The sequence below is a fragment of the Lissotriton helveticus genome, chromosome 9 (genome assembly GCF_964261635.1).
Source record: "Lissotriton helveticus chromosome 9, aLisHel1.1, whole genome shotgun sequence".
Taxonomy (NCBI): domain Eukaryota; kingdom Metazoa; phylum Chordata; class Amphibia; order Caudata; family Salamandridae; genus Lissotriton; species Lissotriton helveticus.
Window position 1 is genome coordinate 327158361 of NC_136070.1, and position 15180 is coordinate 327173540.

Here is a 15180-nt window from a genome sequence, read left to right on the forward strand (position 1 = left end):
CTTTGTGTACATTGGGATTCATACTATGGTACTGCCAACTTGGCATCCTGTTCTGACACACTTGGGAGTTTTAGGTTTTCTCTTGGTATTGGGTACCTCTTCTGCTATACCTTGTCTTGCTTCACTTGTTATTCGGTGACGTTTTTATTTGTCATATGGCTGATTTTTCTTTTGTGGATAGCATTATTGATGTATTTAGACCTAAACAAAGGTTATTGTATATGTTTACAGCCCTGAAGAAGTCTTATTGTCGTAGACTGACAAGACGAAACACGTGTTGGCTGTGTTTTTGTGAACTACTGTGGCATTTGGACAAAGGAATAAAGAAAAGAAGATTCAAGGAGAATTAATTTATTTTGTGGACTTTGATTGACATTGAGTGCTTGGTGGTATTTGGGATTATTTTTAGCCTTAGGCTATTTATGAGAGTCTCGGTAACAGACTCTTGCCCACCTTGAGCACCGACTTGACTTGTATTAAGATTTGCTTACACACGCTGAGCGCTTCTGCATAACTGTTACCTTTCTTGTTTAGATAACAAATGAGGTTGTGCATAGACGGGTAAGCGGGTTGGTGTTGTGGTCTGCACAATAAATGACAAACTGCTTCCATTTTGCCGCATATCATGCTCTGGTGGTGGGCTTCCTTGCTTCCCGTATGATATCCATGCAGTCGGGAGGCAAATTGAGGTAGCCAAATTCTAAGACCTCAGGAGCCAGATCGCCAGGTTGAGCTGTTGCGGATCTGGGTGCTGAATGTCGCCATGGCTCTGCGTCAAAAGCCTGGGAGTGAGGCGCAGCCTTTGATGCGGTACCACGGAAAGTTCTAGAAACGTGGTGTACCATGGTTGGCGTGCCCACGTTGGAGCAACCAGGATGAGTGTCATCGAGTGTTGCTTCAGCTTGCGTGCCACCAGCGGTATTAGAGGTGCTGGGGTAAAAGCGTACGCAAATTTGTCTGACCAGTTCATCCATATCGCATTGCCCTGCGACTGTGGGTGCGGGAACCTGGCGGCAAAGCTTTGGCATTTGGCGTTTTCCTTTGTGGCAAACAGGTCTATCTCTGGATGACCCCACTGCTGGAAGTACGGGTGGAGTACTGATGGATGTAGCTCCCACTCGTGCATTTGGTGGCTGTGCCTGCTGAGCAGGTCCGCCATCTGATTGTCCTTGCCTGGGAGGTGTTCCGCCATGAGGAAGACGTTCCTTTGAATGGCCCACTTCCACATGCTCTGAGCCAGATGAGACAACTGTGGAGAGTGTGTACCTCCCTGCTTCTGAATGTAGTACATGGCCGTCATGTTGTCCGTCCGGATCAACACGACCTTGTTGCACAGATGTACCTTGAATGCCTTCATTGCCATGAATATTGCCATCAGCTCTAGGAGGTTGATGTGCATCTTCTTTTGCTGCGTTGTCCATAGTCCCTGCACCGTGTAGTGGAGTACATGAGCTCCCCAACCCTGGAGAGATGCGTCCGTCGTTAGGATGATCTGTGGCACAGGCTTCTGGAACGGTTGGCCCTTGCAAAGGTTGTGTGGATTCCACCAATGCAGAGAGTTGTATGCACGACCGGTCACCAACACTAGGTCTGTTAACTGTCCGTGAGCCTGATTCCACTGACGTGCTAAGCACTCCTGAAGCGGACGCATATGTAGTCTCGCGTGTGGGACTATGAAGATGCAAGAGGCCATCATGCCTATCAACTGCATGAACACTCGTGCTGGAAGCGAGTGTTGCGGACTGAATTTCTGTATCAGCAATTGAATTCTGTTGATCCTCACTGAAGTTGGCTGTGCTTTGGCTGCCAGAGTGTTTATTGTCGCGCCCAGATACTGCTGCACGTGGGCGGGCTGAAGGTGTGACTTTGGGTAATTTAGTGAGAATCACAGATCGTGAAGAAGGTGAATGGTGTGGGACATGTTGGCGGCGCACTGCTGGGCCGACCGTGCTTGGACAAGCCAGTTGTCCAGATAAGGGTAGACGTCAACGTGTTGTCTCCTGAGATGTGCAGCCACTGTCACTAGGCACTTTGTGAACACCCTGGGCGCTGTTGTTACTCCGAAAGGGAGGACTTTGAATTGGTAATGCTGATTCTGAATGGTGAATCTGAGGTATTTTCTGTGTGACGGATGTAGCGGAATGTGAAAATATGCATCCTTTAGATCCAATGTGGCGAGGAAATCTCCCTGATTGAGCAACGGACGAACCTGCTGCAGTGTTAGCATGTGAAAGTGTTCTGATAGAATGTACTGGTTTAGGGGTCTGAGGTCCAGTATGGGTCTGAGGGACCCGTCCTTTCTCGGGATTAAGAAGTACAGGGGGTACACTCTTGTGCCTCTTTCTTCCACCGGCACGAGCTCGATTGCCCCTTTTTGCAGCATGACGAGTACCTCCTGCTGCAATAAGTGCAAATGCTCTGTGGACATAGGACGGTGTTTTGGGGGTATGTTGGGTGGAGTGGATGTTAACTCCAGACAATAACCGTACTGGATAAGCTTTATGACCCACCTGTCTGTGGTGATGGATTTCCAGACCGGCAGGAACTGTTGGAGTCTCCCCCCGACCGGTGTTGTATGGTCGGGGGGCAGTGATAAGGCGTCACTGTTTGTTGGCGGCAGAGGATCGGGAGCTGTTGTTTCCACGACCTCTGCCTTTGGCGCTGTTTCCGCGATAGCCACCTCTACTTTGTTTGGTGTACGTGCTTTGCACGCCACCCTTATTGTACTGTGTTTGCTGGGACATCTGGCCTCTGGAAACACCTCTATTGCCTGAGCGACGAAAAGAACCACCCCTGAACTGCTGCGACTGGAGAGCCCCCATAGACTTCGCAGTTTCAGTGTCCTTTTTGATTTTTTCTAGGGTGGTGTCCACCTCAGGTCCAAATAAGTGATCAGGGTTTACAGGCTGATTTAGGATGGTGGTTTGTATCTCCGGCTTGAACCCGGAGATTCTCAGCCAGGCCTGCCGCCGTAACATCACACTGGTATTAATGGCCCTGGCCGCGGTGTCTGCTGCGTCCAGTGCACACTTAATAGAAGCATTTGAGATGAGCTTTCCTTCCTGTATGAGCATCTCTGCTGCCTCTTTATATTCATCTGGCAAATGTTGTAACAGGGTCTCAAGTGTATCGTAATGTGCCCTGTCATATCTGGCTAAGAGTGCCTGAGTGTTTGAAATGCGCCAGATATTGGCCGCTTGAGCCGCCACCCTTTTCCCTGATGCTTTTAGCACTTTAGATTCCTTGTCAGGGGGAGGAGCATCACCAGTAGTTTGTGAGTTTGCCCTCTTCCGGGCATTGGAAACAACCAGAGAGTCCAACGGCAACTGGCCCTTGATGTAGGTAGGGTCCCCAGGTGCCGGCTTGTACTTCTTCTCAATCCTGGGGTTTATATCCCTGGCCCTTGTGGGCTCTTTAAAAATGTCTCCAGCATGTTTTAAGACACCCTTTAGCATTGGCAGAGTTTTTACGGTCCTCTCAGAGGTAGAAAAGGTGTCAAACAAAAAATCCACCTCAATAGGGTCAGCATGGAGCTGGACATCATGATTTTTGGCTGCCCTTTCAATAAGCGCATTAAAGGCCGCTGAGTCCTCAGTGGGCGATGTTTTCACTTTATACACCTGAGTGTCTGGGGCAGTTTGTGGATCTCCTGGGCCAGCAGCATCTGCCCATGTGTCATGTTGATCCTCAGGATCAGTGTCGGCAGGGTAGTTGTACTCATCATAGTCACCTTCCCCAGCCTCCACATCTGAGTAAGTGGGCGAGATAGGAGCAGTGTCCTGTCCACGTGGAGCTATCAGTTCGACAAGAACGGGTGAAGCCGTGGAATCCTTCTTCTTCTTTAATGGAATTGTGTAGGACTCCATAGGCTGTGCCGGGGTGATCTTTCGTTTGTAAATAGAAAGTTTACCCGTGTCGGTGTCGATGAATTGTTCAGACTGCTCCTCAAGCAGGGGTTGTCGATGCTTTGTGCCGAAAACCGCAGGTGTAGGCTTCGGCCCCGTGGACACCTTCATGGATGCCTCGACGACCGTCTTAGGTGCGAAGGCCTTCGGCACCAATTTTGGTGGCAGCGTAAACTGAATGGGCGCCGGCGACTTTTGAGGTATGGTGGCAGGCTTCGGCGTGGAAGTACCCTTCGGACCGACAGCGGAAGCTTTCTCAATAATGCGTTTCAACGATTCCGACACCTGCTTCGAGAAGGAGGCAGACCGTTGCGTCGACTCGACTGGTTCCTTCGAGCCACCGCCAGGCGCGGACTCGAGGGTTGTATTGCTTTTGGCCTTGTTCGGCCGACGCGCAGGATCGACAACTTTTTGAGGTCCGAGTCCTTTGTCTGTGTCGACGGCCCTTGGCACCGATTTCTTCGGGTCGACTACCTTGACCAGTGTTTTCGGTGTCCCAGTCTTCGGCTCGACACCCTTTATCGACCTCACCGGATCGACAACCTTTTTAAGCTTTGTCGGTGCCGATAGGTCAGAAGACTTCGAGCCGACCAAAGCAACACACACTTTCGGTTTCGATGGCGCCTCTAGTGCTTTCGGTTGTGTAGACCCCGAAGCTTTCTCTTTCGGTTTCGATTTCACCATTTGTGGCTCGTTAGAAGTGTCCAAAGCCGGGCCTGGAGGCGAGGCTGTAGAACCAGTGTAAGATCTTGGGTAAGGCCATGTGGCGATCCCTCGACCTGAGCCGTATGAATTGTTTCGACGGTTGGGCATAGCTCCTCGCTTGAGCTATCTTCCATGGGCCCCATCGTCGTCTCCTACCTCGTCGACGACTTCTTCAGTATCGAGCATTTCAACATCAGCGTCGTAGCTGGAGTCGATGTCCGCTGCTGGATTGGACATTGGCTCTTGATCTTCCTGCTCGTCTGCCTCTTCCTCCTCGGTATCGAAAATGTTCACCGGGTCAGGTGCCGTCTGCTGGGCCCCCTGGCGCGCCGCGCGCCTAAGTCGAATCGTCTTCTTGGAGCGGAAACGAGAACAAGCCATACTGTTGGCTTCATCGTGATCCGGCGACAGGCACTTGTTGCACACCGGGTGGACGTCGATGTGAGGATACTTCGAGTTGCACACGGGGCACCTTTTGAACCGGCTCCATTCCATGATGGTTCGTTGAATAAGGCCTCTGGCGTCGACCGGGCCTTCAGCAACGATGAGCCACGCGACTCCTCTGGATGTCCGACTCGGGAACTGAGCTGGAACAGAACTGGGCACCGATCGCAAGACAATACCGACGATATAGTAAAGGCCTTTGGGCCAAAAAGAAAGGTTTCTATTGATTCCGAACTTGAGTGATCAAATAAGCATCCGAACCCAATGGCGGAAAAAAACGATCTGGGGATGGAGTCGATGCCCATGCGCACTGTAGTCCAGGGGAGGAGCCACCTATCTCGTGATACTTCGAAGACTCTTCCAGGACAACAATGTGCAATCATCCGGACCCAACACTAGGCGGCAATCTATGCAACAGATATGAATTCAGCAGCCCACATGCCTCGAACCTAACTTCTCTCTGGGCGGAACTCTTGTATACAGACCACCAGGCACCCACAGGCAATTTCGCCACGGACATCATATGCTTTGTCGCACCTCTCATCATCAATGCCATCTCCTTCATCCTCCTCTAAGACTTTAACTTTGACCTAGAAGACTGCACCGACCCAAACTCCACAGCCGTTCTAGGAAACTTCGAAAGCCTTTGCCTCACCCAGCATGTTATTGAACCCACCTACACTATTGGACCCGATTTTCTCCTCGAGCAGCAACAATCACATTTGAGAAGCCAGGAACTATAATTTGGACACACCACACCCTCGTCAGTTTTAGAATACCCATTCCGCACCATCACTGAGCTAACCACCACGGAAACATCTGCGGATTCTAGAAAAGCATGTCTAAAGAGGAGTGGACTTTCACCCTTTCCAAGCACAGGCCTGACCACACCAGAAACTTGCTGAAAGCCATCAAAAACGTAAACAGCTGGATCACCGCATATGCCGACACCCTTGCTCCAATCAAATGCATCCCAATGGCAAGAGCCCAACCATAGGCCAGTTGATATACAGAGGAACACAGACTAACAAAACGTCACTGCAAGCAACTAAAAAGCAAATGGAGAACAAGTTGAGACATCGCAGATAAAGACATTTTCAAATCAGCCATAAGACACTAACCCCAGCAGATACAGAACACCAAGCACACAGTTCTTTCAGATTGCATTAAGGCCAGCATGAACAGCAGTTAGGAAATATTCGCCATCAAAGATTTCACCATGTTTTCTGCCGCCTTCAGCAACATCACCCCCTCACGAGACCTTTGCAACAAGTTCTCACAATTCTTTTGTAATTAAATCACCTCCCTATACAACAATTTCCACCCTCAACAAGACCCATTCACCATTGCCACTCAACTTCCGAGCATAGCCGATAAAAGGACCCTGACCTCGCGGCCTGCCATCACCACCGTCAAAAGCGCTGCCATCAAGACCATCCACTCAGGAGCTCCACCTGACCCTTGCCCCACCACACCTTCACCAAAGGACTCCTACTGATTACCGAAGTACTAACACCCATCTTTAAGGCCTCCATCGACTCAGCCACATTGTCGTTCACCTGGAAGCATGCCACCATCATGCCCCTGCGCAGGAAACCATCTGTGAACCCAGCAATGCTTTCCAACTAGAGACCCATCTCTTTCCTATCATACCAGACAAAGGTCTTAGAGAAACTAATCAACCGAAGCGTCACTGACCACCTGGGCTAATAACACCTCCTTGATGCCACTCAGTCCGGAAAATTGACCTATACAGAGAAAATGGAAAAATAAAGCTCTGTCCCAGGGCAAGTGGGAGACATCCGTACTAAGATTGCATACGTTCTGCTTATTTCACCAACTGTTCTGCTGCTCTAGTTGTTACCACACTTATGTGATGTAAATGTACATCAGTAGGCAGTATTTATATCTTGAAAAGGTTACGTATATCACTTCTCATGTCACCATTTAGTCCTGATCTCCTGTGACTACACATTTTCAGAGCAAACATGCACAGCACTAGACTGCACTTCTGGATTAATTTGAGATAAAAACCGTGCCACCCTGAAATCACACACAACACAACCAACAGTACACCTTTGACAAAACATTTCACCTATATCCAACATGAAGCTAATGTGACCTCCAGCTGGCTATCACAGTGCTCCCAATAACACTTACTACCAAAATAAAACAAGCACAAACATTCACACAGCCAGTATCTCTAGGCTTAGACTATGTTAATCACATGGCAAAGGGCATGTTACCCGCTTAAGCGGTTGATAAGCATTTGGTATATGTCCACTGGCATAAATCTCAGAAACCGAAAATCACACAGCCACGGCTTACTGAGCTGACAACTGCCCTCCAACCAGAAACGGGCAGCTTTGCAGAACATACGTTATACAAATGCCATCAACATAACATTTGTCTCAGAGAAAGACATGCCTCCTCAAAAGTTCTTTGGGAACCAGCTCCTAAATTAGGAGGTATGGGTATTTAAAAGAACATGCGAGGACATATAAAAAAAGTGGAGGGCCCATGAACTTAGGTTATTGTTATAAAAAACAAAGTACAGAATTTAGAGAAGCAAACATGTAGTACGTCATCTAGTCTAAAATGCTTTAAATTGCAGATTCAAAGGTGCTAGCTACCACAATGTACTGCACAATGCCGTTTGATAATTGACACAAATATCTATTGTGGGGAAAGTAAACATTTCTGCTGCAGCCTTCTAAAAGCCTTAGATTATATATTGTAGTGTTGACGCATTAGTGACTGTGCCTCACACTGTGCTTGGCATTCAGGTATAGTGGGTATGTCTGTGGCTGATTTAGGTGCTGTGTAAATGGGATTATACAATTATTGAGCTCCTTCCCCTGGCTGTGTTTCAGGTATTTAAAAGCACTGTTCTGAGTGTACTGAGTGTCACAATCTGAGCCTGGGGAACACCGATTATTATGTGTGTCCATGGAATAAACAGTCCCCATGGTCTCTGCCTGAAGACCACAGGGTGCATGCGAGAAAGCTTATGCTGTTTCGCCCAGTCTGTAACTGCATTTATTCAGGACTTACTACCCCGGACAAGGCGTCTCTATCCGGTTCACCTGTTGCTGATGGTCCTGGTTGTAGGTGTCAGTGATGCGCTCTTTTTGCTGGCTCTGGCTCAGAAGCTTCTCCAGCTGCTGCACTTGCGCCCTGTAGCATGCTCTTTAAGGCTGACCTCTGTGACGTCTGTGGGAGCGGGCCGCAGAAGAGATAAGTGTGTACGGCTCAAGTCCTGCTCCCTTTCGGGTTCATCTGAAACAGGGGAGCTCAGAGGGGACGACTAGGGGCTGCACTCTGTCACATAGAGGTCCGGCTGAGGGTTACCCATCCTGTTGGGGGGTCAGGGCAATGCTCCCCGGTGTAAGATGCCCGGGGAGAGGAACTTCGGCTATCCCATGACAAAAGCAGCTAACACCGGCAACAACAACCAGCGCACCTCCTTCATCAGAGAATCTACTTCCGGGTCAAAAGCATCCAGGAATGGATGGCAGCCTGCACCAACAGTAAACGTTTGCAGCCGATGCTGTAGTGTAAGCCTTGATCAACTAGAACGCGCACTGCACAGAAAACGACAGACAACAAGCGCTGCAAGGGTAACACGCGTAGCAGCAACATCAAAGGCGAGCACTGTACGTGTAATAAACACATCTGGCAGCAACAACTGCACAGATACAATATGACACTCATTTACATAGCCAGTACGATACAGATTGAGAAACAACGGATTATCATACGATGCCTTTTTTAGGTTTCGCCTGGCGTCCACTGCGCAGCAGTGTTCGCGCAGGCGAAATCTTTTGAGTTTCAGTATGGGGCTTTAACCCGCCTCTCTGTTCCATTGGCTAGCTCCATAAATGGAGGCGAGCCATTGGAACAGAGATGCGTCAAGTCATTGTCCGAGCAGATTCGTGGGCGTTCCAGTGATTTTTTCGCTCCCCGCCCCTTTAACAACGTCATTGCGGCGGTGGGCATATATTTATTTTTTTTCCGTCAAGTTTTGGTCTTTTTTGAAGTGTCTTTTGCCGGAGTGGGCTGGAATTACTTTGTATTTGCGAACAGGTAAGCAGCATTTTCTTATAATTTTCTGATCACTTTGTACGTCTACCCCGTCTCATGTCGTCTCCGTTTGTTTTACGTCTTCGCGTGTCTCGTTGCTGTCGTCTCTGTTTTTTTTTCTAGGTCTGGTGTCTCCGTGTATTGTTGTCCGTGGCTCGTGGCTGTCGTCTTTGTTTTCTGTATGTGTTCTGTTTCCCGCTGTCCGTGTGCCCATTCCCGCCCCCCCCCCCGCTGTCCGTGTGCCCGTTCCCGCCCCCGCCCTCCCGCTGTCCGTGTGCCCGTTCCCGCCGTCTTCCCTTTTTGGAGCCCCAAGCTCGCATCCAGCTCGCTCTCCGGGATCATGGTTCCATTGCAGGCTGGGAGAAGCCCCTCTGGATTTTGGGGGGCCCGTGGGCTATGAAGGAGCTGCCTTAACCGAGTTGCTTCGCTCCTTTTTGTTCTCGGCAGAGAACTATTGCAATCGTTTCAGCCGCCAAAGCCGCCAAAAGGAGACAAGAGCTGGGCACGCGCCCAGCATTCCTAATGGGAGAGGGAGCGACAAGTGCTGGCCACGCGCGGATTTGGTCGCGCTCACGGCCCAGGCGTCCCCGCCGCGCGCCGATGACTGCTCTCTTTCTGGCCGGCATCGAGAAAGTCCTGCCGCTGCGCGTCGCCTGCACTGGGCATGCTCAGATCACGTATGCTGGGCTCTGATGAGGTAACCGTCGAACAGTGCGACGCGGTGAGGTGCTGGAGGAGTGTCAATCAACACCGGAGACACCGGGAGACCGAAGCAGAGGCTGTCACCCCCTGCCGGGGCTGCCGACAGAAGCAGCCGTCCTTTCTTCCGAGGAGCGAGCGGCCTGATGTGGGAACGCTGCAATGGTCGCCTCTGATGGCGAGTGGCTGGCTAGTGGGCAAGGGGTGAGTGGAGTGAAGTCTGCGCCTAATTCACTGCTTAACTTGTAACGTGGGATCCTTTCCCGTGCTTCCACCAGGCCTAGTTTTTTTACCCCACTAAACTGGATTGCAACGAGAAGACGTACATAGTTTAAAAGACGACAGAGCAAATCTCAACTGGGCACGAACAAGGCTTGGTTGACATCAGAGGGTAGTCGGAGAGTAAATGAACGAGCGAAGGCAACGGATAATAATTGGAAACAATGAATCATGAACTCGCAGCAGTGGATAAATGGAACGGGTGGGTGGAGAGAATCAGCGGGGCAGGTTTTTGACTCAGTCCTCGCTGAGAAGAGCAGGGATAGCGCCTGGGCGGATGATGCAGGTGTTACATAAGCCTCAGGGTGCTCCCTGCTCCCGGAAACTCTCTGCCTCATGAGTCGTGAACCCCCTCCCAGAGCCGGTCCCGTCAGCTTCCTCACTGGCTCTGAATCACAACCGGGCTGAGCAGGAACACACCCATTACCTGTGCACTAGCAACTCACGGGCCAATGCACACGCACGCACGAACTTGGGTGTGTGTGTGGTGGGAGGCTGAGAGGACCACTGGCCCCATGTCATAGACTGGCAGGGAGGTGCGGGGTGGACAGGAACACACCCATTACCTGTGCACTAGCACCTCACGGGCCAATGCACACGCACGCATGCACTAGGGTGTGTGTGGGTGTGGTGGGAGGCTAAGAGGACCGCTGGCCCCATGTCATAGACTGGCAGGGAGGTGCGGGGTGGACAGGAACACACCCATTACCTGTACACTAGCACCTCACGAGTGCACGCACATGGGTGTGCGTGTGTGTGGAGGTGGGGGGTGGTGGGGCTGAAAGGACCACTGCCCTCTGGTGAAGAGACTGGCGGGAGCTGCAGGACCCAGGTGAGGGCAGGGAGGTGCCACACAACCACACACACAACCATACACACAACCACACACACACATAACCACAAACACGACACACACAACCACAACCACACACAACACCACACCATCAGTGCACACTTTCACCAAACACAGACACCATCAGTCATCAATGCACGCTTTCACGGGCACAAACACCACCAGTCATCAGTGCACGTTTTCACCAAGCACACAAACACCACCAGCCATCAGTGCACGCTTTCACCAAGCACACACACACCACCAGCTGTCAGTGCACGCATTCATCAGACACACACCACCAGCCGTCACTGCATGCTTTCACCAGGCACACACACCACCAGCCATCAGTGCACGCTTCCACCCGGCACACACACCACCAGCTCGCAGTGAACACTTCCACCAGGCACACACACCACCAGCCATCAGTGCACACATTAATTGTTAATGCATCCACAATTAACTATTGTAGCAATAGCAGTATGGCACACTTTACTTTTAAACATATTAATCTAAAGCGCAGCATGCCACCATTGCTACACACATTTTTTTGGCGTGTAATTTATAGACTTTTGTTGCAGTTGGTGTTGCAATATTTAGCAATGCCAATAGCTCAAACTTAACTAACCCGAGACCTATTGCATTCTAAATGCTTGTTTTTCTTGCTTCCTGCCTTTTGATTGTGCCCGTTCCCGCCCCCCCGCTGTCCGTGTGCCCGGTCCCGACCCCCCTCCCGCTGTCCGTGTGCCCGTTAACCGGCCCCCCCTCCCGATGTCCGTGTGCCCGTTCCCATAGGACTTTTTAAAAAAATTATTTGTGTTGTAATTTGATTCCCTAAGGCTGCTTCCTTAAGTCGCCTTGTGAAAGCTCCAACGTTCCCCCCCCTCCCGCTGTCCGTTCCCATAGGACTTTTAATTTTTTTTATTTGAGTTGCAATTTGGTTCCCTAAGGCTGCTTCCTTAAGTCGAATTATTTGTGTTGTAATTTGGTTCCCTAAGGCTGCTTCCTTAAGTTGCCTCGTGAAAGCTCCAACGTTCCCGCCCCCCTCCCGCTGTCCGTGTGCCCGCTAACCCGCCCCCCTCCCGCTGTCCGTGTGCCCCTTCCCATAGGACTTTTTAAAAAAAATATTTGTGTTGTAATTTGGTTCCCTAAGGCTGCTTCCTTAGGTCGCCTCGTGAAAGCTCCAAACCTGGTGGCTTAGGAAAGGCATCGAAGCAGTGGGTGGCCAGGATACCTCCATTGCCTGGCTCCCGCTTCTTTTAGGTAATCTTGATAGATTTACCTGAAATCAGGTCGGAACTCTTTCAGACTGACCTCAGCACATGGACAATGAGCGAGCAGACCAGGGTGTGAGGCCGGTGGGAGAGCTCACCTGGCAGAGAAAGTAGAGATGCATTAGACAAGGTGAATGGGTTGATGAATCCCTGCCCCCGGCGTCCTTCGGGCGGAACGGTATGTAATTAGCCGGTGTCGGCTCTGAACATGAGGTGGTGTGTATAGGCTGTAAGGTTGAAATAGGCGCCGCTCTTGTTTCTGCTGGTTTGTCCATTCGAGCAGGAAATTAAGTCTTATTTAGATACACGGTTCACTTTCAGATCTTTTTCGGAATTCTGTTTTTTTAAAACAACGATAACTTTGTTGAAACCTGAAAGGTAGGGGTAACACTATCTCACTTAAACTCACCTTTATTAACTAGAACAGTAGATTAAGCTATTGCCATTGTAAATGACAGTGCCATTTATTTATCTGTTTTCAAAACCAACACATACATAAAACTGTTGTCATTTACAATGCCAATAGCTCTAACTTTTTCAAAGGCGAAACCGTTGCATTGTAAATGCTTGTTTTTTTAAAGCTTTGCCAAAGCAAATGTCTGGCGTTAGTTGGCACTGTTTAGGCTGTGTCAATGCTTGTTTTGCTTAATCAAGGTTTTTGTGGCACATTATTGTGGACGATGCTGCTACGGCCTAGTGAACCAAAGAAGCACTGAAATACAAGCGTGGCCCCAAAAGTTAATTGCGAGAGGGGGGGCAGGAGGTGAGCCCGCGAGTGATGAGTGATGCGTGTGCTGGGGAGAGCAGGGCCCCTCCAAGCAGGGAGAACACAGAAGGGAGTGGGGGCCAAGCATGTGCTGCTGTCGAGAGAGGAAAGCCAGCCGGCGCCTCTGCTCGTAAGCGCCCGCCCGCGTAACCAAAAGCTCTAGACCACAAGCGAAAGTGCGAGGTAGCATTTTCTGAAGCCCACTTAATAAAAGTCTTGCCAGAGCAGAGCATGCGCTGGCTCAGGCGGGACCTAAAAAGACAGCCTTTAATGCATAATTACACATGGGCGACTAATACATTTTGACACATTAAAATCAATAGTCACAAGTGCACAGAAAAAAGAATTGTGTTAGGATGCCTCAAACCAGGGTACAGGCTTTTTTTACAGAATCGATCTGCTAAGCTTCAGACAAATGTATTGCAGACTCTCTGTAAGGAACAAGATGAGGTGTGACCAAGCAGTTAAAGAATACTTTTAGACTAAAACATGGAAGTACCCATTTTCGATACATGACTAATGAACGTTTGAGCCACTCACAAATAGCACTTAATTTGTTATGGAGAAAGTAAATTTACAGGTTTTATTAGGGCTGGTGAATAGACATTCAAGATGCACCCAACAATGTAAAAGAAGCCAGACGTAACTAAATGGTCTCAAAGGAAGGGGCACTTGGAGGACGAGAGCCACAGCAAACAATATGCAAAAAAATAGCAATTTAGTCTGACTCCTAGGTTTTAGAACGTATTCTTATTTATAATATACAATGACATTCTAGAACTATAGAGTTTTTAGGCACATTCTACTTTTTATAATTGCTCTCCTCTAAATGAGTGAACTTTCTGACACACTGGTCAACTCAACAGCTCCATTAAAGTTTCATGGTTTTGGTATGTGCGTCCTAAAATAATAGACATCCTAAACACTAGCCTGAGTTTGATTTAATAAGAAAAGTTTACTAGAGCGGCTCAGCACTATAAACTGGGTTTTAAAGAAATGCGGACATCATTTATTTTTGCACATCCAAAGGTAAAAGTAGGTAATTTCTAAAATTCCAGACAATTCTGACTTTTGTGATTTAGGGCCATATGTATCATTGAAATTCGCATTCGCAAAGGTCGAAATTCAGAGAATTTCGGCCTTTGCGAATGCGAATTCTCAAAGGTCCAAATTCGGAGAATTTCGGCCTTTGCGAATGCGAATTCTCAATATGGTATGTATCATGCAAATGTGGTGCACAATAAGGAATCGCACAATTTGCGATTGCGATTGCATTTAAGGAATCGCAATTTTAATGTATGAAGCAAAAAAATATTGCAAATTGACCCTAAGGATTCGCAAATTACCACCAACTTCAAGTTGGTGGTAAGTTGCGAATTCCTTTGAAAAAGCATTTTTTTTTAAAAACAAAAGGTGCCATGTGACGCTCATACATGCCCCTTAGGCATGTTTGTGCACCATATGCGCACACATGTCATTTTCAGGGGTGCAGCTGGGTGTCCTTTGGACACCCCTGCACCTCTGAAAATATTTCCCATTTGCTATTAGCTAATTGCCCATTTCCCGAAATGAATGGGAAATTATTCCTTAATTGCGATTAGCAATTTGCTAATCGCAATTAAGGAATTGTAAGAAATCTCTAAAAAGAAGCTGATTTCTACATACATACCATTTTGCGATTTCTAAATAGCGATTCCTTAAAACTCGCTATTTAATAATCGCAAATGGTGATGATGATACATATGGCCCATAGCCACAAAATTATTTCAAAAAGCAAAACACTGTTTTAACTAGCCAAGGAAGACCACGAGAAAGACAAACGGTACAGTGTTGTTTCTATAAGTTAAGTTATATAACTGGATCTCACGAGGCCCTGCATAAATCCTCTGTTTGAAACAGAACACCAAGTTTCCTAACACAGCAATGGGTTTTATTTTTTGGGGGAGTGCAACCAATCAACAATGTAAGCTCACTCACTTAAATAAGAGTAAATAAGGCCGATGGTACAGCCACTGAACCCTTTCGCACAATAAGGTTAGAATAAAATAGCATTTAAGTGGGAGGAGGGAGGTGTGAAGAGCACATCTTCCTTGCTTTAAATGATAATTAGTAACTTGCAGTTGCTTTTGACAAGAGTCATGTTATTTTGTGTACACTGCAATTCTTCATTTTAAACAACGGTTTTATGATCAT

At 48.6% G+C, this 15180-nt stretch overlaps 1 protein-coding gene across 2 annotated transcripts in view; it reads right to left on the bottom strand.

Moving 5' to 3' along the window:
• PTPN21 (protein tyrosine phosphatase non-receptor type 21) overlaps nucleotides 1–15180 on the bottom strand; it is a 339336-nt gene that overhangs the window by 15385 nt on the left and 308771 nt on the right. The gene's annotated exons all lie outside the window — the stretch shown is intronic.